This window comes from Poecilia formosa, unplaced genomic scaffold (genome assembly GCF_000485575.1).
Source record: "Poecilia formosa unplaced genomic scaffold, Poecilia_formosa-5.1.2 Scaffold1, whole genome shotgun sequence".
NCBI classification, from domain to species: domain Eukaryota; kingdom Metazoa; phylum Chordata; class Actinopteri; order Cyprinodontiformes; family Poeciliidae; genus Poecilia; species Poecilia formosa.
This window is the reverse complement of record NW_006799940.1, coordinates 5,640,066-5,661,121: the sequence shown is the minus strand read 5'-3', so window position 1 is coordinate 5,661,121 and position 21,056 is coordinate 5,640,066. Positions and strand designations below refer to the sequence as shown.

At 37.0% G+C, this 21,056-nt stretch overlaps 1 protein-coding gene across 1 annotated transcript in view; it reads left to right on the top strand.

Annotated features, from left to right (window-relative positions):
• Positions 1–21,056, top strand: part of sesn1 (sestrin 1) — a 57,839-nt gene that overhangs the window by 12,027 nt on the left and 24,756 nt on the right. The window lies entirely within an intron of this gene.

The window sequence follows — 21,056 nt, the reverse complement described above, 5'->3', positions numbered from 1 at the left end:
AATGATATAAAGATGGCTGCAGACTCTGGTCAGTATATTATATTGGTATTATTGGATCTGTGTGCAGCTTTTTACACAGTCGACCACAAACATCTGTCGCTCCAACTTGAAAATGAGGTAGGATTTTCAGGGACTGTTCTTAAGTGGTTTTCTTATTTGAATAATACAACACACCAGTTGTATCCTCTGCATTGGGTACCTGTCAAATTTCGGATTGGTTTTTAAAATGTTAGTCCTGTCTTTAAGAGCTCTTCATGGACAGGCTCCCATAAACATCAGACCTTTTAATTCCTCTGGTCTTCTCACTTGAGAACCTCCTGAAGGCTCCTAAGACCCTTTTAAAACTCAGTTGGACCTGTCCTTTCAAGCAGGTGCCCCTAGGCTGTGGGATGCCTTGACCCTGTCTTTCTGTGTGGCTGACTTTGTTAAATCCTTTAAAAAGCAGCTCATGACACCTTTGTTTAGAAAAGCTTTTAGTTAAATGCACCTCTTATAGTTTTTGAGAAGCAGTTTAACTTGTTCTTTTTTTTTGCACTCTGTAAACCACTTTGTGATTTTGTTCATGAAAGGTGCTATATCAGTACAGTTTACTTATTTACTAGAATTTGTGCGTGGAGAGGATCGAGTGTGACCTCAACCACACTGGAAACTTGTGAGATTAGCTTGGCTGTGCTGCGTATGCTAGAGTGACCAACTCAGTCACATTGATCTGCCACAAATGCTGGCTGAAAAATGAGATGCCGTCCCTCAGCAGTGTATGACCAAGCTGATGAATATCTAGCCATCTTAGGCTGAACGTTTAGTGTCATTTACAGTCTGAGTGCTCTTAGTCATTATCAGCTTAATAAATGAGAAGACGGAGCAGAGTCTGCTGCATTGTGAAGCCATTCCAAGCATTCAGCATGCAGAGGTGAGCCATTGCTCATTGTCTGCATAGCAATGCACGAGAAGAGGTGATATCATCAAGACATTCCTGAAAGCTTTGCATAAGATCAATGTAACTTTGTCAGTACAGTCGTGCACACGTGCAGCATACGCCGAAATGTTCACATTCAAATCCTTCGAAGTCTGCCTTGTCTGGATGCTACAGTATCAAATGCTTAGAAAGACAGTACTGGAGGATTCATTTACTTACTTAGTATTTTTCTTTGTCCAACATCTTGCCCTTAAAAAAGTTATTTTTTCCCCCCAGAAACAATCAGTCAGTCAGGGGATTAGTAGGAGGCTTTTACAGATGGCTAGTTTTTATTGCTGCATTTTTGATAGAATGCCATTCCCGTTGTAGCGCCAACATACTTTACAACAACAAGTGTCAAGAATCTCAGGTTCCCAATGTTATATTACATGTTCACTCATCCTAAGCAGCACCTGTGAATACAGATCAAATATGTAGAAATCAGCTGACAGCCTGCCAATGCGCTGTTAGTTTTTCTAGCTGCTGAAAGACACAGCTTGTGCATGGTTGTGGCCTTTTTTTCACAACTCTTCACACAACTGAGATTATGAAAATGCTTCTTGGACCCATATGAAATATGTCAGTGTTTAAATAATAACATAGATCATGTCACTGAGGGACATTCGCCACCAAACCGGTTCATGCGCTTACAAAGAACCAGTTTTTTTTTTTGTTTCCACTGAGATCTGGTCCCACCTCTGAAAAACTGGTAGAAACCCAGCTCCATTTCAAAGGAACTAAGGTAGCCATACTAAGGCATCTGTTTGTAGGAATAATAGCATACATAATATATGTGCGTCTAAATTAGCTATACTATCACACTACAATCCTTCACAAAAACAGAATAAAAGAGGAGGATCAAACATGAACTGGACGAGACATCTGTAATGATCTGACTTATTTGTCTCTTACAGAAACGGTAAAGAACTGGCTCCATCACCAAGCATGGTATGGGGTATTTGTGATTTCACGGCAACCTCAGATGACCTGCTGACGTCCTGTTTGTAGCTCAGCTGACTATGTGACAGGCAGCCAGTTCATTTGAGAGCTCCAGTTACAGGTGGTCACTCAGGAGGCTCGTGGGGTAGCCATTGAAACCTCAGATATAAGCACATGCCTTAACCTGTTCACTTGTCATTGGATCACACAGGATACATGGTAACATTAAGTGTTAACACAGCCATGGTTTCTAAATGGGAATTTTATAGATATTCAGCCAGCAAACCACCTTCATAAGTACTGGTGCTAATTAATGAATTGTTTCCTTTGACATTTAAACATTTGAAGAAACATTCTGACATCGTCATTATTATTCCTATCAATGTTAAATTAGATAAACGGATGGGTAGATTTTTGCTGTCTGAAACTAATTTGTGCTTGAAAGAAATGTTTGACCTCTATGTTGATCATATATGGTATTTGTTGTGCTGCACTCACCTAAATGGCATTTCTGGCTTTAAGTTGCAGTCAGCTGTCATGGAGCTTCTAAATTTGTAAGTGTAATAACACGCTGTTCTCAGATACTTCATTTGCTATTGATCCACCTTCCACACATTTTATGGACACAAAATAACTGCTGGTGGATACAAACACTCACCTCAAGAATTTTGTTTTATTTTTTATTTTGTGCCACATCAGTGTGATATGAGGATTTTAGGGAGAAATATTAGCTTAAGAGGCAGTTTTGAGCAATAAAAGATAAGTTGTTTTCTTTCTTTTTGTTGTCTTTTGTGAGTACTGTATAATTAAGGAACGTTTATTGATAAATAAACTAAATCCTCCATGGAATTGAGTTACATCAATCAAGTCTTTAATTTAACTAAATATTTAATTACAAGATAACAGTGTGCTCATTCTATCCAGAACTGCAAAAAGTTCAGACTCTAAAGGTTTCTGAATATGTTTTATGTTTATAATTTATGCACGTATGTTCACATCAGGAACACGTGCATGCTGCCCTCTTAGCGTGAGCCACTAGAAACTATTCAGAACTGAGAAGTATGATGTAAAGTTACAACACAGCTCCCCTGCATACCTCAGAAGCTATTTAAACAGCCAGTTTGGTGTTTCCCAACCTTGGGTGCAAAGTGTCCTACATGTTTTTGATGGTTTCCTGCTACGAAACACCATGGTAAAAGGAATGAATTACATCATAGCATGTTTCTGCTAGAATTGGCATGGAAATGGCTCTAGACAAATACTACTTGTTGCTTCTTTTACTGTAATTACTTTTTATTTTGCAAATAATTATTCTGCTTTTTAATCCATCATTAAATCTGGCACAGAGTTGCTTAATGCCTGATGGACTTCTCTTCGAAAAAAAGTAACCCTATCACTAACCTATTTAAATGAGGAGTATTTCTCCAAAGTAGATTTTAAAATATATATTTTTTTAATTTAAAATATATTACCTAATAGGCTGGAAATAGTGTCTGCTTCTCAAGCTTTCACATAGTTCCACAAATCCATGCAAGATCAGAACTCTGAGTTCTTTCTTTGACACTACATATTTTTAAGAATATTGGTGGATCTGAATATTTAATTTGATGAGATACGCTATGTAGAGAAAAAGTTCACAAAAAAACTCAACTAGTGTCACAGAAACTCTGCCTCCGTTTATCTTTAGGATGTTGCTGCAAAGTAAAGGTAAAGTGAGTCATTTCTTCTGACAAATCTCTCAGTGCTGTGTCTTTTTTGTCACACTTAAATATTTCAGATCATTAAACAAATTTTAATAACAACCAATGATAACCTAAGTGAGTAAAAATGACAGATTTCAAATTATTTATTTTTTTTATTAAAGGAAAAAGTTATACAAACCAGCATGGCGGTCTGCCGACAACCATTTCTGATGCCTGGCAATGTGTTTTATAACGCTGTGGAGGAGCTTTGGCCGTCTTTTCATTGCAGAATTGTTTTATTTGAGCCATATTGGAGGTTGTTTGTGGATGAATGGCCTGTTAAAGCTCATACCACAGTGTCATAAGGGTATTTAAGGCCTGAGTTGGACTAGTTTGAACCATTTAAGATGTTGTCTTTTAGATCTGCTTAAGGTGTTGACCTGTTGACATGAAATTCTCCTTGAGAACTTCCTGGTGCAGAGCAAAATTCATATTTGTGTCAAGTACAGTAAGTCGTCTAGTTCCTGAGGCATCAACACAGACTAACAGTTATAATATTTTACTGTTAGCATTTTTGACAACGAGCACCATACTGTCAGTTTTGATTTTAAAGTCTTTTTGGTGGGATTTCTTTTTTTTTATTTTTTTTATTATTATTAGTATTTAAACTTCCTGTTCTTTTCCATTCATTTTTTCCAACCATTTAACTCAGCCATTTTAACCTCCATTCAAATGGAGTGACTACGCAGCAAATCTGTTGCTGTTTCTGTCTACGGATTAATAAACACATAAACATCTGCTTTGTGGTTCACAAAAAAAAATATATAATCATCACCTTCCTCTCAATCAGAGCTTAGAAATGTCAAGAGGCTGGCATAAATCAGTATCTTTTCTTACCAAAACACTTGCCGTTTGAGAGTGAAAATGGCAAAATTAAAGGGCTGCAAATAACATTTGTTCTCAAATCTTCTAAAAATATGAGTGAGTGTTGAAGATGATACCCAGTAATTGAAGCGATGACAGCTTTGCATCTTTTTTTTGTAGCGCTCTGCCCCTCGTCGGGATCGGCTTTCTCACACTTTTATGTCTGTGTTTCTGTGGTGAGACCTGAAAGTGTTTGTGTGCCTGCTCAGTATGTGGCTGAACTTCGCAGGTTGTTTTTGGTCACTTCAGGTCCTCGTGTCTGAGCTAAAAGAGGGCTCACGTGTCAAAGGGGAAATAAAGATGTTCCTTTTTTGTGGTCTTTTAACAGTTCAACGGTTTTTAAAGTTCACCGCTGAATAAAGAATGGAAACTCTGGCTCAGTGGTGCAAAGAAGTGTTGTTTATCTACGTCCTCCCAGAGTTGTACTTCAAGTCCTCACAGGGTAAATAAAAGAGATACAGTTACATCATGTGCCACCCATCATAGCTTAGAGGTTTATTAGACCTCCAGCTGCATTCAGACACTAAATGTGACACTCAAATCTTCATGTCATGCCACTTAGCATTCCTAGGATTCTCTAAACACATTACCTAACAGCCACACTGTTTTGTAACATTTTACGATGTTGTTTAACAGGCAATATTCTGGTAGATAATCATTTAGCTCAGTATATCTACAATGAGGGCAGTGTTACTGTGCTAGTGCCAGTTATAGCGACTGCTTCCTTTTTTAAAAAATTTAAGATGCTGATTCTAATATTTATGTTTTTTTTGTAGATGATCTAACATACACTACTATTAAAAAAAGATTTTCCCCATACATATTTCTTATTTTTATCTTTTATCACACTTGAATGTTTCAGATCAACAAACTAATAATATCAGACAAGAATAACTTGAGGAAATATACGTTTTCAATGGTCATTTCATTTAATAAAGAGAAAAGGCTGCACAAACCAACCTGGCCCCATGTTAAAAAGTGATCACCCTTCTTATTAAATCACAGATTAAAGGTAAACAGTAATTTAACTAACCACACCAATTTCTGACGACTGGTCCGTAAAACATAGAAATCACATTCTTAGGCTAAAAGATAAGAAGACTAAAAGATCTCCAAAAGCAACGCATCATGCTCCGCTGAGGAATTGTTTTTGCTTTTAGGAAGATTGCTTTAAAGGAATGCAAACCAGTTTCTTATTTTGCACTCAAAGAATCATAACTGAAACTTGACACCAGCCTTATGAAAGTGTGAGTGGGGCGTACATATTGATAACTAAGACCAGAAGTGAAAGAGGAAAAGAGTTACATTGTTAGTTAGTTACATTATAGATAGTCATTACAATACCCAATTTTGTCATCAGATGAGTTTGTTGTTTCTCTTCTCTAATTATCGTACATAAACAAACTTCTGCAGAAAGTTTTTCTGTTACCGTTAGCACTGACTATTTCAAAAAGTGTTATGTAGGATGTAGTGGCATTTATTTGCAAAACTTCGAGTCTCCAAATATTTTCCTAGTCTAGTCGAAAACTACAATATCGAGCTTTATGGGAGTGCGTCTCTTTCTGAAATTAATTAAGAATGACAGGACACTTGTTATTACATCTTGCATAGTTTTTTTTTTTACAAGATTAGACAATAATGAAACGTAGGACAATAAATGATGCAGCCATCCATTCATCCGGTTGGAATACCACAAAACCTCCGGTCACTTCAAAATCACATGATTGCAACTGAGACATAGGTGGACAAGTAAATAGAGATGTTGTTATTTTTGTATCAGCTATTTCACAACGCAATACTTCCACTTTCATTCCTTCCCTTTACGCAGGAATCACGAACAACAGCCTCTAAAATATAGCAAAGATGATCTCCAATTTTCTTAAGTGTTGTTCTATAAGCACTATGAAGCAATTTTGCACTTAATTGTAAACTTATGAAGCCTGTTATTGTCTGTTAGCCAAGTTAATAAAAGTAGAAATACAGTTGGTATATGTTTTTATATTTATTTATCTTACTAATTCTGAGGCAAAGAAATGTTAGAGTCCACATTGAACAGTTTAAGGTCGAAAAGCACCTTAGACAGATCAAATGTAGTTGAAATATTTAGGTACACTTTTGTATTTTGAGCTTTACCTGTAGCAGTAATTAGGGGAAAAGGTATATAAAGGACGGTGAAATGCGACTGAAGTGCAAAAATGGGAGCAAATGTTACTGAATACCAGGCTGCAGAACACAGCTCTGCATTATAGTCTGTGTGCTTTTCTATTGAAAAGGCTGACCTTTCTAGTACATGCATGTTTGTTAGGTAAACAAATCAATAAATCAGTTTCTGAAGAAGAATGGTTGCTTCTTCAAGGAAGAAGGAGCCACTATTTCACAAAATTACTGGTTAAATTTAATGCATTAATGGACACAGACCTTTGGCCTTTATGACGATCACATTTGACTAAAAAGGGGAACGCTTCATATTTTGCTATAGAAAGAGATTGTTACACTTCACAAAACATATGGCATCATGAGGAAATAACTGAAATACTGAAGTAACAAGTCAAGACAGCAACCTGGAAGTGAAAGCTTTGGCACAAATATTATACCTTCAAATTTGTTGCAAAGTTGCTTAAGAACAACAATGTCAATGATTTGAGGGGACCATAACAAAACCCTGATCTCAGGCCTACTGAAATCTTTTAGGCAGAATCAAGAAAGATAGAAGACAGTCATACACACCCAGCTCGGTTACAGCAGTTCTGGACATGGAAGATTTTCAGCCAACTTTTGCGAGAAGCTTGCAGAAGGAACACATTTTGGTCACCCTATAGTTTTTAGTGAGTATTCTGGCATTTACCAAACAGCCCTAATCCAAAACCTAGTAATTCTGAGCTAAAACAGGAACGTTTTAGTCTCTTGTTTAGACTCTATAGCAGACAATGACAAAAAAGTATGTATATTGCGTTGCATCAAAGGCAAACTGCAAATAATTTCTGTTGTGTGTAGTTTAAAAGCAAATGTCCATTACCAAGAAGTTTAGAGAAGAAAAGCTGTATATATAAGAGGTGTTTTTCAGCTTTTCATTGAAGCCAGATGTACAAGAGCAATATAGACCAAGCTTGGCTCAGCACAAGCATCTTGGCCAAAGGGGGTTTGATGATTAGAGACCAAAAAAAAAAAAAAAAAATCAACTTCTCCATCTGGTTCCTCAATAGTCTGTTCCTGGCAGATTGCCATGCCTTGTCTGTTCCTCTGTAGGTTTCTAGGCATCCAGTCACGTTGAAGTAAACACTTCGAAGCCCTCAGGAAAAAAAAAAGGGCATGTATAGCTTGGCAGCAAACCAACTCAAAATATACACAAAACCCCCCTGAGTCATTCAGTCAGCTTGTTTTCTCCCCTCTCTCATGCTATGAAACAGGAAAGTGTTATATTCACGTTTCTAAATGCCTAACTTCAGTCTTAAATTTAAAGAAAGGATGTTCAAATCTATCTGTTTGTGCAATTCTTCTGTATAAAGGTGTCCCTTGGGAAACCAATACGCCGCAGTTTCATTGGCTCGTTCACACGGAGTGAGTAGAGTAGTAGTGTGACTCTCTTCATTTGACGTCAAGGTTGAAGGAGGGGAAGGAAGGAAATCTACATGGGCCATTTGTCGTAAATTTCACGCAGCAAAGGGCAGAATGTGATGCGAGAAGAGAAAGCAAACAAGCAGTATTAACTACCTTATACAACAGTTTCATGGTTCTGATGCTCGGCCATTTTGAGTTAAACCAAGTCTCCAAGTCAGACGAGTCTAAAGATTTTTTTGTTGTACGGTCATATTCATTAAATTTGATTTTTTTTTTTTTTTTTTGTTTTTTTTGAGATGAGACCCGCTTGTCAGATTAAAAGTACCTTTTGAAAATCACAACCTGTAAGCAGATAATAATCAGGCATTCAAACTTCCAACTGTGTGTAATTAATCTACATAGCAGTTCAATTATTTTTAAAGTGCCTGAAATAATAAGGTTTTTATTCAAATGTATTAAACAGGTTTGTATACTTAACTCCTTTTAGGTTGAATCTTATCCCAGAATATCGACATGAAGCTGAGTTTGCAAATTGGAGTTGGAGCACAGATAAGCAACTCCCGCCGTATCAGTTAGCATGCTAACGTAATCAAATATGCAAACGCAACAGCATATTTAGCGCTCTCTGTATTGCCCATCTGTCATTTTCTTTGTCAGTCTTGTGTGTTTGCTTATCATCGTCTGGATGCTCTGCTGGCTTTTCTTTGCAGTGCTCTCTTGCTGCAGAATCCGCTTCACCCCTGTTTGTTTGCGCTTTATATCTTGTTTGTGAAGCGAGATATATGAAGCCAGTCGCTTGGCGGCTGGTCAGGCGGTATGTCACATGCTTTAGATCGAAACTGTGACACAAACAAGTTGTTTTAGTCACGTATTCTGTGGTTTTAAAAGGTAATTGTGCTGCAAGGCATGTATGCCTTGCAAAAGTATTCATGCGCCTTACAATATTTTTTTTTTCTTTCACATTTTTCATATTACAGCCACAAACCTCAATTTGTTCTATTGGAATTTGAGGTGAATTACCAGCACAAAGTAGGGCATAATTGCAAAGTGAATAAAGAATGATGTGTTGTTTTTATTTTATTGTAAATCTAAAAAGTGTAATAGGTTTTTATTTTCTGCCTCTTTTATTCCTATTCCCATCTCTATCTTTCTCCTAATTAGTAATTATGAAATTCTGATTTTCACTGTGTTTACTCTTGAGGAGTTGCAGAAATACACAGCTCAGGTGGAATTATCTTCACAAATCTGGTCCATATTGGAGGAAGAATAAAATCATAAACGCAGCAAGCATGTAGCAGAAGGTGCCCTGCTCAGATGAGATCCAAGCTGAATTTTTTGGCATTTGGTATTTAAAACACAAGTGGTGGAAAACCAACAGTGCTCATCACTCTGAAAACATTTTGCAACATGGTGGCAGCATAATGCTGTGGAGCTACTTTGCTGTGGTGGGGACAGATAAGCCAATCAGAGTTCAGTAGAAGATGGATGGAGCTCATTGGAGGGCAATCATGTGGGAAATCATAGGAAAGCATCAGACAGGAATGGAGATCAATGGTCCTAAACATGCAGCCAACACCAAATCATATTTGGTTTTCCCTGTTGAAAGTCAGACCAAAATGTAAATATAATTGCTATATAAAATCCTTCAAAATATGTTGAATATGTTGAAGTTTGCAGTTGCATTGTCGGAAATTGCGGAAAAGAGTGTGAATACTTTTGCATGGCACTGTATTTTAAATTTCCTATCTGTCTGAAAATTCACAAGCATAATATGTGGAGTAGAAAAAATACACTTCCATCTGTAATTTCAGCTTAAATGTTGAGATAAATGTCCACAATGACTGCCTGACTTTTCTTTCGGATTTATTTGTGGAAATGTAGAAGGAAAGAAGACTGAAGTAAGGCCTAGACTTTAAAAAAGGATTATAATGCTGACGTTTTACACTCTTATCAAAAGTCCATGATTAGCTGAGCTGTATTTAATACTTTCAGGATAACATCACTTGTTTTCTCTCTGCTTCACTTCTTTCTAACACAGCCACATATATGCAACATCTGTTGCTCAATCAAGAAACCACAGAGTTGTTTGTACCAAAAAATCTCTAATCGATGCACTAATAACTAAAATATTTAAGCTTAGAAATACTCCAAGAAGCAAAGCTTCACAGTCTTTTGTACAAATATGCATCTTCAGAGCTTGCTTATGCAGCATGTTTGTAAAAATAGTTAGTAGGTGTTGTTGAACTGAAGAATCTCTGTGAAATATCACACATACTGTCCATTTCTGAATGCAAGACTGCGAAGACGTCACAAGTTTTTAAACCCCAACGTGCACAAGGGGGAAAAAGTGTGTTCATAACTCATAAATATACAAAAGATGTTTTGGTAAAATCAAATTCACGCCTGCCAATCTCAGAAGGTATGAGCAATAACATGTTACCTAAAGAGGGTGGCTTCTTTTTTCTTTTCTTTTTTTTTTTTTAGATTTTTTTTTTTTTTTTTTGGAAATGTTACATGTTAGCAGTTTTGAGAAAAACATCTTAGTTCCTTCCTTGTGCAATCTGATTGCATAAAGTTGGCTATAGGAGGGGAGGAAAGAGGGAGAAAAACAAGTCATGAATGTTTTTCTTGTACAGATAATTTCTGTGCCAAACATGAAATGGAGCTGCAGTTCACCTCATGTTCTCTGAAAATACACAACCACTGCATATGTTAAAACCATGTGCACATTTCATAAAGCATAAAAGCATGATAAACAGTTAGTGGATTTGTTAATATTCTTGTAAAATGCCTTCGCATGACCTAAGAAACAGAACTGAAACATTACAAATATAAATAGTGCTCTTTTACTGTTATAAAGGATGGCATGAAAGAAAATTTTCGACCCCAGATGCAATTTCCAATGATGGGTGGATGATAAATTTGTCTAAAAACCGTGTGAATTTCTCATAGTATAATAAAGTTCTAAAAATAACTTTATTTTCCATGGTAACATTGCTTTATTAAAAACAGATATGCAATGATTATCCTATTACTGATCATATATACTGTTTTTTTTAACCTATAATAGTATTTATAAATGTAGCTGCAGTAGAAAATATAGCCGTCAGTGAAGTTATTGTTAATTATTTAGATTAAAACAATTATCCTCAGTTTTCTCATTCTTTCCCATCTAAATGGTTCCCCCCTTTGTTTCTATGAGCTTTAGTGTCTGGGTAGCAAAAATCTACATCTTTTTTACATCAAAAATTCTGTTGACTTATTCAAACAAATCATTGGTTTGCAGAGGATGAGAAGATATCAATCTACAGAATATTGCGTCGAAGCAGTTTTTTTTTATGATCACACTATCGCACAAATAAATAGAGATTTGATTAAAGTTGTTGTGCAGCTCTTTCTCTATGCTCCCTGTTTAAATTGTGATGCATATTCTAGTGCTGCCGACTAAATTTAAAGTGCTGATTGTGCAATATTCTTTTGTTAAGATCATCATAACGCAACACTCGGGTTCAGGCTACATTCACACTGCAGCTATTGTTGATCTGATTGTTGGTCAGACCTGATTGTTTTTTTTATGTAGTTCTTTGGTGGCTTTAAAATGTCTTGGGATACCTTGTTGCTGGTAACCGGCCTACGTCTACTGTCGACATTTTTTTAGGGATTGGATCTAGAAATATGTTTTATCTTTTTAATGATCCAGGACTAAAATTTCTTAGAAAGTTGCTTGTTTTATGCGTGCTGCACACCAGCTTGTCCTGATGCTGATATGGGAGGTGCACATACATCCGTCTCTATCTGTTTTCGGTTGGTTTAGAAGGTGTTCTGCTTGTTTGGGAAGATAATCTCTCCCCTACTGCCAGGTCAGCAACCTCCCATCCCCCACCAGAAACTGTAAGCTGTGTGTTAGGAACCAACGTTTATGTAAAATTACCAGCTGTGTCTGTTTATGTTTGGAGTTGGGTATGTTTTGTGTGATGTTAAACGGGTTAAAGTTTGCAACTGCAGCACCGAGAAATGGGTGCGAATACTCTTGCGCGCAACTGTCAATGATGTAACTTTTGACAAAAACAAAGTGTTTGTTTGGACACTCTGTGCTCTCACAGTCGCACACACTCACAAACATTTCACTCAGAGCCCATTAAAGCATTACCTGGCCTCCTCTTTATTCCCTCCATCCATAACTAGAGATTCAGAAAACGCAGAAGAGGAAAAACAACAACTGCCGTTAACAGAAGGCAAGACGGCTGCTCCAATCAGCTGCTCTCATTGGTCCAGACGCTCTGTCTGAGGTGGCTGCTATTGGCTGAGAGGGTCACACCTCCAGAATCTGTTTGTGTTCAGTACAACACAGGGTGGATAGATGGAGGAAGGGGATATGAGGGTCGGGGGTTGTAATTTGCAATAGGGGTTGTCGAGAGGTTAGATTTTCTGAAAGAACAGAAGGGAGGCTTTAACATGTGCTCTCTGGACAACATCTACTGACGCTTGTTCCAAAACTTCTAGGAAACTAGGATGTTTGTTTGTTTCTCTCCCACACTGTTTGTGGGCTGCAGAAGCAGGCCTGATGTAGTTGCACTATTTATGAGCTTCCCAGAAAGTTTACAGAGAGCTACAGAAAAAAAACAAAAAACTTTCTTGGCCCAGATAGAAAATGGCATCTTTATCTCTCAATCAAGTCAACATGTTGTTGCTCCCAGACGTGCCTTTGCTCGCCACTAGGGCACCACCTTTCCTTCAGCAGAGGGCAAAATACAATTGTTTTTCTATGTTTGACACATATTAATTCTTTGCTACTCAGAGAGCCTTTCATTTTGAAAATATACATTTTAATTTTGTACTACTACTTCTACTTATCAACAACTGAAGAGACTGAAATTAGGTTAAAACAGTGTTTGCATTGATTCTATTTGAATTCAGATTGTGTGTTAGCCCATTTATTTGTGCTGGTTATGAAAGCAGAGATTGGAACTTTGCCACTGTTTCCTTGTTTACCGTCTCTCCATAACTCTGAGTATTTGATGAGAAGTGCCTGGACGAGCTCCGAGGCATTAATGGCTTCTGCAAAGGCTATAAGGTTACTAAATGCTCGGGTCACTTACGTAGGCTGCATTCATTCTTTTGAACATCATGTGACAAAAACAGAGTGGCGTCCAGGAAGCAACAGATAAGCTAAACGTTGAGTTGTCACAACTTCTCCACTTGCATCACTGTTGTTTGTCTTCAGGATCCAGGCTGCTGTACTTTATCACATTTCTTTTTACTTCATGTTCCGGCTGTAAAGTTGATATCAAAATTGATCTTATTCATAAGTTTTGTTTTTCATTTTATTACCACATATTGAGACATTTCTTTAGAGCATTTTTAAATTCATTAGTGCTCTAAATATTTGTGCAAACAGGTTTTACTATAGATATTTTATAAGAAATGTATTTATGTATTCAAAAGATTTCAAGCACAGGTAACGAAGAAGAACAGATTTATTTTTGAGGACACAAAAAGTCACATTGACAGCGGTTTTAGTTCAACTTAAAAATGCTTTATGTAGCTTTTATTTAAAAAAAATATATTATTTACATATTTGTTAAATCTGTCACTTTGTCCTGACAAGTAATCTGTGAAAAAAATTCAAGCTTCCTACTACCATCTGCAGAAAATCACAGCTTTCTGTCAAAAACAACCAATCAGAGCCAGGAGGAGGGTTGTATAGTGCTGTCAATCACACTTGTGTACATGCTGTACATGTACATGGTATTTGATAAATACACAAGTGTGTACAGCATGTACACACTTGTGTACATGCTGTACAACTCTAACAGTTGTACAGTATGTGTACATGCTGTACAACTCTAACAGTTGTTAGGTTAGATGGCAATTACTTTTTCACATATGTCTTGGTTTGAAATAATTTGAAAAATGCATAAACAAAAATGTCAGATTTCAAATGAATTACAACACAAAAAGTCAGCCTGGTTTCAACTGAGTGATTATCTGAAAAATAACAAATTATGACCCGGCTGGGGCCTATTAATCAAAACATTCCTTTCCAAAGGAATGAACAATATTGTGTCAGACTTGTGTTGAAAGACAAATATTGTTAATGGTATTATCTTTCATTTTTAGACAACAAAGGTTAAAATTAACCATTCAGATTTGATGTGATGTGTCCCGTTTGTGTTTATTCATTCAGGACACAGCTGGAAAATACTTGACAGATTATTATGTACATACGGCAGTATTTATCAAGTACTGTTTGAAATAGCAATCCCTGTACACTTTATTCTATATAGAAAAATATAGGGTAAAGTGCACTTTACTCCAGCCAGATTATAACAATCTGGCTAACAAGCTTCATCCAGATTGTTATAAGGAGGGTTTTGTTTTCCAAGCTTTATGTAAAGCTCACCTGAGCCTTTTAATAACATAAAAGACAAACAACCGACTAAACAAGTTACATGTGCGTCTCTGTGGGTGTCGTACAGCCTCCCATCAACCCCTGCAGGAGACAGCTAAAGGTTGTTTTTGCTGAGCGTTGCATGTTGTGACATGTTATTGTAATGCTGCGTTCTCCTTTTCCTTTCTTAACATGTTCTGTTGACAACAACCTTAGTAAAAACCAAAAAAAAAAAAAAAGTGGAGTGGCTTACTCACTTGTTTGCATTTTTTGTCTGATTTTTTTTTTTTTACAGAAATGTGGATATATGCTTTAAATCATGGTTCAGCATTGAATAATCTGCTTGTTTGGCTGATTGGCAACAAAGATGTGTAAAATGTTTGCTTTTAAAGAGCTTCTGTAAGTGTGACTGTGCAGCTAAATCTCCGCCTAGGGTAATAAAAAAGTTGGTTCAATCTGAGGAAAAGCAACAAAGTGTTAGTAAAGGCCATTATTCTTGTGCGTTTGCGCATGTCCATGTGCAAGGAGGTTTTGCATACTCCAAAGAGGCCTGCGGTCCATGTGGTTTGTATTGGCTGAACATGAAGGATGTCGGTGAAGCACTGTCACTTTTGTTAAAATTTACATACTAATTATTTAATTTAATGGTTGCACTTTCTGAGAGAGCAAAAACTGCACAGGAGACAATTCAGGTGTTTCCTGGCAAATTTCTACTTTTCCTTTCCCTTGAGGCCTGATGCATTAATATGCTAAGTATATTAATGCTTTTAATATACTTAGCATATTAAAAACGGAGCTAATTTTTAATTTAAAAGGAAAATTTGTCATTTCTGTTTTTACTGCCAGTTGTGATCCATTTAATAAATAAGTAGTAATAATAATAAAATATTTTTTAATATTTTACATACTGGTCCATATCTAACTAATACTAAACTAAGCAGCACCTACTAAACCCACGAGTGAACAGTAGTATGTAGTAGCTTTAGCAGCAATGAGTGAGGAAAAATTTCTCTATACAATGTTTGCATATTTTAATATTGTTTTGAAGCAATTTTATTCACCTCACTACTTACTTTTATAGATTTATAGAGCAGAAGTTTGTGCATTAGTCTCCAGTATGTACATAAAACCCCTCTGGAATTCTGTAGAAGGTTAGCAAGTCACATTGGCTTGACCACACGCGGTTCGTAGTCATTAAAAGGCTTCTGGCATAACTCTGGCTGACCTTTTAACCTCTCCTCTTGGCTAAATTTATAGATCCCATTTAAATTGTTTGGTTTCCTGTTACGGACCAGTTTTTCTTTTGCTTAGTCTGCATATTTTTAATAGGTTGAAAAGTTTCATGGTTTTTCATGGTCAGCGAAATGAGTTGTCTATCACCGACAGAAGCGCTGCCCTCAAATCAACATTAAGCTCAACTGGAAGCGGCTACCAACTTGGACAAGACAAACATTTTATGGTCAACATTAGGCTACTTATGATTATATTTAGTTATATCAAAGCCAGAGGAACTGGTTTGACAGTTACAAATAAACTCAAGCAATGCATAATATCTGAGAGAGAAAGAGTTGCAGAAATGTTTAGGAGGGAAAGTTTTTGTGTCTCAGGCAGGAAGTGAGGCTTATGGTTTGATACCCCACACAGGAAGTAGATGGAGTGGGTAAGAGGTCGTCGGAGCCCACAGGGGAAGTTTCCTCAAGGTTTCAAAAGCTCTGTTAGAGATCTGCTAAACTCTTTAAACATTTAGCGGGTTCACATTGTGTTTGATTTTGGTCTTTTAAACATTTTTATCAATTATCATGACCTTATATGTGCATAGTGAACTGGGGTTTGCATATATGATCTGTAACAACAATCCTGTTTCTCAGTTATTTAGCTTATGCATTATTATCATATTTTCTGATTGGTTTTCAGTTTTCATCCAATTTTAGCATGAACATAATGGTATGTTGCACAAAATAAAGAAGAAAAATACTTCTCTATTTTTGGGGGTGTAACAGCAGACAGAAAGTGCATATGACAAGACATAGTCACTCAATAAATCTGAACAAAAGTCCTGTTTTATGTTTGATACAATCTATGTCAAGGTAAAAAAAAATCTCTAATCAGGTGTAACTGTAGGTGCCACAAAACTAACTGCACATTGCCCTGAAGACACCATTCCCCCAGTGAAACACAGTGGTGGCACTTGACACCAGGGTACCTTACGTTAAAATGGCCCAGTTAAAGCCCAGAACGGACTCCAATCTTCCTGTGGTGAGAATTAAAAATGAATGTTCACTTACGCTCTGCATACAGTCTGTTTCAACTGTTTCCAGTAGGCAAAAAATATTGTTTTATGTGCAAAACTGTTAGAAACATACCTTAAAAGACTCACAACTGAAATCGAAGGGAAATATTTAGCTAAAATCATCTCCTCTTACAATTTTGCTCAGTTATGCAGAAAGAAAACAGATTTATTCATACCTTCGTTCAAAGGTATCTTTGTAAGTGTTTGTGCATTTAATTGGCTGACTTTTACTGTTGTGGTTTTACTTACAGAAATGTAGACAGATGAAGCTGTCAAGATATCCCTCTCTACCTAATACGTACTAATGCCATTTATCTTCTCTCTCTTTCAGATCCAGATATTTTTAATCTCCTTTCACATATCAGCTTTACTGCATTACTTTCACTCTTTCATTCTGATTTAATCTTTCTCACACTCATCTCTCCCCCCACAGATATTCCTTTTTTTTTTCTCTCACTCACAAATACACTTTCAGAACCACTCACTGTGACTAAGGTCGGCTTGTTGTTGTAGGCAGCTGATGGAGGGCTTTCCTGTCCAAACAGGCCAAACGCTGAGGTGGCAGAGCTGAAAGGGTTGGGGAGAAAGAATGGGAATAGAGTGGGGTGACCACCAGTTAATCCTCAGGTCGGCGCGGGAGGGGCTGGAGCAGGAAATGCAGGACTATGGGAAATGAAACCGAGAGCACTAGTATTTGTGATGATGTCAATGATCTTGGTGATCATTACGGCAATTATTGGCAAATGTGAGATGGTCTTTGTGTCGCTTTGGTCACAAAAGGAGAGTTTTTTTCTCCTGTATATGCGAATTTTGCAAACTTTCTGATTTATTGTTGAATCATGACCTTTGACATTAACTGAGGCAAGTGAGGCCTACCGTGCTCTAGATGCTCTGGGCTTGTTTGTGACCTCCTGGATGAGTCATGTGTGCTCTTTTGGAGTCGTCTTGGTAGGCTGGTTATCCTTTGGGAAGTTCAGATAATGTTACATGTTTTCTGCATTTCTGACTGTCAGTGTAGTCAATTATACTCCCAGAGCCTTAGAAATAGATTTAAAACCCTTTTCGGATTAATAAATGTCAATGACTTTGTTGAATGTCTGCAGCTCAAACCATGACTTGTTGCTTTTGAGGTCATTTAGCTTTTTTTTATTATTATTATTATTGTCGGATAGGTTCTAATAATGGGTGGCAGTAATTACAAATAGTTTACAATTATGCTTTATTTGCATATATGACCACTTCAAAACTGATTTTTGTATTTAATCAGGTTTTCTTTGATTGGTTTTAAATTTACTTGACCTGAAACATTTGATCTGGTGGTACCTGAGATAATTGAGATGTTCCCAACAACATCACAACTTCATGCTGACCTATTAGTCAGCAACCTTAACTTGAATAGTTAGTTGCTAAGCTAGGTCAAAAGTCACAAAACATTAAGTCATAGTTTTTGTGAACTAGTTAGAACTAGTTGGTGGACGCAAATATTGTTTTTTTAATTTATGGAAAGACCTAAATTTAAGTAAAGGACTTTATACAAGTCTTTGAAATGTGTTCGGAACCAGTTCCGTTGATGCATTTGTTTTATTTCTTTGTTTTTTTCCTTGAAAAATGCATTGCAGTGTGTTTGGATTATGAGTCACTGCTTCAATTGTAGCAAGTGGACAAGACTTTGTAAATGTTTGACAGAGATTACTGCTAACAGTTGAAAACCTGCATACTGCTTTAGTCTTCCCTGCACAAATGCCAGCAGACATCATAAGCTTTATTACCAGGGTAAATGACCCAAAGTGCAACCTGCTGAGGGTCATATGAGCCCCTTCCACCCCCACTGCAGTTCCTCGGTGTTATGCCGCCCCAGGGTAAGAATGATGACTGCATGGGGTTTTATTTCTGTACTTTGAGACTTCAGTGCAAGATTCTACACTGGCCTCAACAGATAGATCCTCATGTTTCTGCTTCCTCATCACACGAAGACTCATAATAAGCTGTAAAGTATGTCAAAGCAAGTCACGTAATCATATTTAGCTCAGATGTTAAATTGATTCAAGACGAGGGTTGGGCTAGAGACATAATTATCAAATAACCGCAGTGCTGAGAAAGAGAAGAAAAACAAATGGATGGATTATCTGGGAGATGAGTAAAGTAACTTCGTCCTATTTTAGAATGGTGAATAAAACATTTGATAAAAACCAAACCTGTAAAATATTAGCAACTGAACACTTTTGCTCTAATAAATGTGAGTATTTAAGGCGCTCAGTTGTCTGATGGCTGTTGTGTGCTTTGTGAAGAAGATCGTACATACTTCAAAAATATATATGATTAAGCTCTTATGTTTCTACTTGTGACACATCAACTGAATTGGTTAACAGGTCTCAGTGCAGCTTCTGTCAAAAATGTTTTGTTATAATATACTTAATTGCTTAGACGTTTGCTTTTTTCCCCCTGTAGATGGATGCAGGAAGCTTAATGTTTGAAATGACTTTGCAGTGTCCCAAAATAGGATGAGGAAAAGGTTTAGCTTCAGGGGGGTTGAGATGCTTTTTGACTTTGAACAACCACTTTAAAGCATACCCACTTCTCCTGGGGCACCAGTCCTGCTCAGACTCACTTTAAATATTTGTGGTATTATCAAAGCTGAATGCAAAAAAAAAGAAAAAAAAAACACGGTAGATGGCAAAAGTAACAAGTTTTTGTTTACTATAACATGATGATTCTCTCAAAAGGTGGCATCACATCGCATTTTTTGATTTTTTTTTTCTGCATTGTGGGTTAATAATTAGGAGATCCAAGCTATAATTATTTAGTGAACCTTGATGACGACTTTGCATACTTTAGATATTCTCTCAGTCACTTTATTTAGGTACACAACTGGAGAGCTTTTAAGTTAAGACTTATTCCACATACATCTTCGTCTCTTCATTTTTTTGACACCATCAGCTGTGCTGTGCAGAAGTAGCATTCAAGTCTATTCAGTGAATAGTCCCGTGATTACTGTTACAATCCATATTATGGGAAGATCTAACCATGAAGGTAAGTAATGAAGGGATTTCCTTGTGCACAGTCGTAAAATCCATGACTTACTACGTAGAAACTGGCTCTACTGGGGCCTGACCACAGCTGAGTAGCAAACACAACTCAACATCTGTTATTCAGAAGAGTGAATCAGGTTGTCATGGTAAAACTGATGCAAAGGAAGAGAAATAAAAATAGAGAATTGCCTGGGCGACGACACAAAGATCAGACCTGTCTAAAATAGAGATTATAGTTCCACCCATCATGTCTTTTTGATAGGAATTGATTGATTCCAGTTACATGATTCTCACCGTGAAGAATGGAAGAGGAGATGTGATTGTATGTGGTGCTTGGCTGGAGATGCTCCAGTGGATTTTTATTTATTTATTGTTTTTTCAAAATCCAAGGCACATTTTTCCAGCTGGCAATGTGCAGCTGCATGCTTTCCCATCTGTGTTCAAATTAGTAGGACTAAGACTCGTTTTTCTTCAGGGCAGTGAGCCCAAGCACACCTCCAGGTATTGTAAAAGTTGTTCAACCAAGAAATAGACTAATTTAGTGCCGTGCTAGATGATCTGGGAGCAATTATCAAGCGACCGAAATGCAACTGAGATGTTTTGGGTTTGATAAAATCATGTTAGGGATAGAGTAAACATGTTGAAGAAAGTGCTGGAAGAAAACCTGTTGGAAGTAGGAAACAGTTTGACAGGGCCCGAGGCTGATCTTTCAACAGAACAGCTCTTAACTTACACCTAGAGCTTCAATGGAGGGGTTTAGATCAGAGCATATTCATGTTTTAGAATGGCCTAATCAAAGTTCAGTCTTAAGAATCTGTGGCAAGGTTTAAAAACTGATGCTTGTCATCTAATCATGACCTTTAGTGTTTTTGCAAAGAAAAATGGGCAAAAAATAAAAAAAAAATCTGTCTCTAGACTTGTAAAAGCTGCTAGAGTCAAATCCCAAAGGAGTTGCTACAAAATATTTACTAAAGGGTTAAATACAAATGGATGCCACACCTTTAGTTTCATATTTTTCTTTGATAAAGATGATGAAAATGCTGAAAACTTTGTCTAATTTTCCATCCAGTTTGCATCTTTTGCTACTTTCAGTTGTGCTGTCATATAAAATCCCCCAAAATACTTAGAAGTTTGTAGCTGTAATGGAATGAAATGCAGTAGATATGGTTTATAACCATTAGTGCTATATCTTTCTATGCCTGTGTGTGTGTATGTTTACTGTGTATGTGTGTGTGTGTGTGTGTGTGTGTCCTCTTTCCTGGCTTCTTCCTGTTCAGAGCCAGGGGCG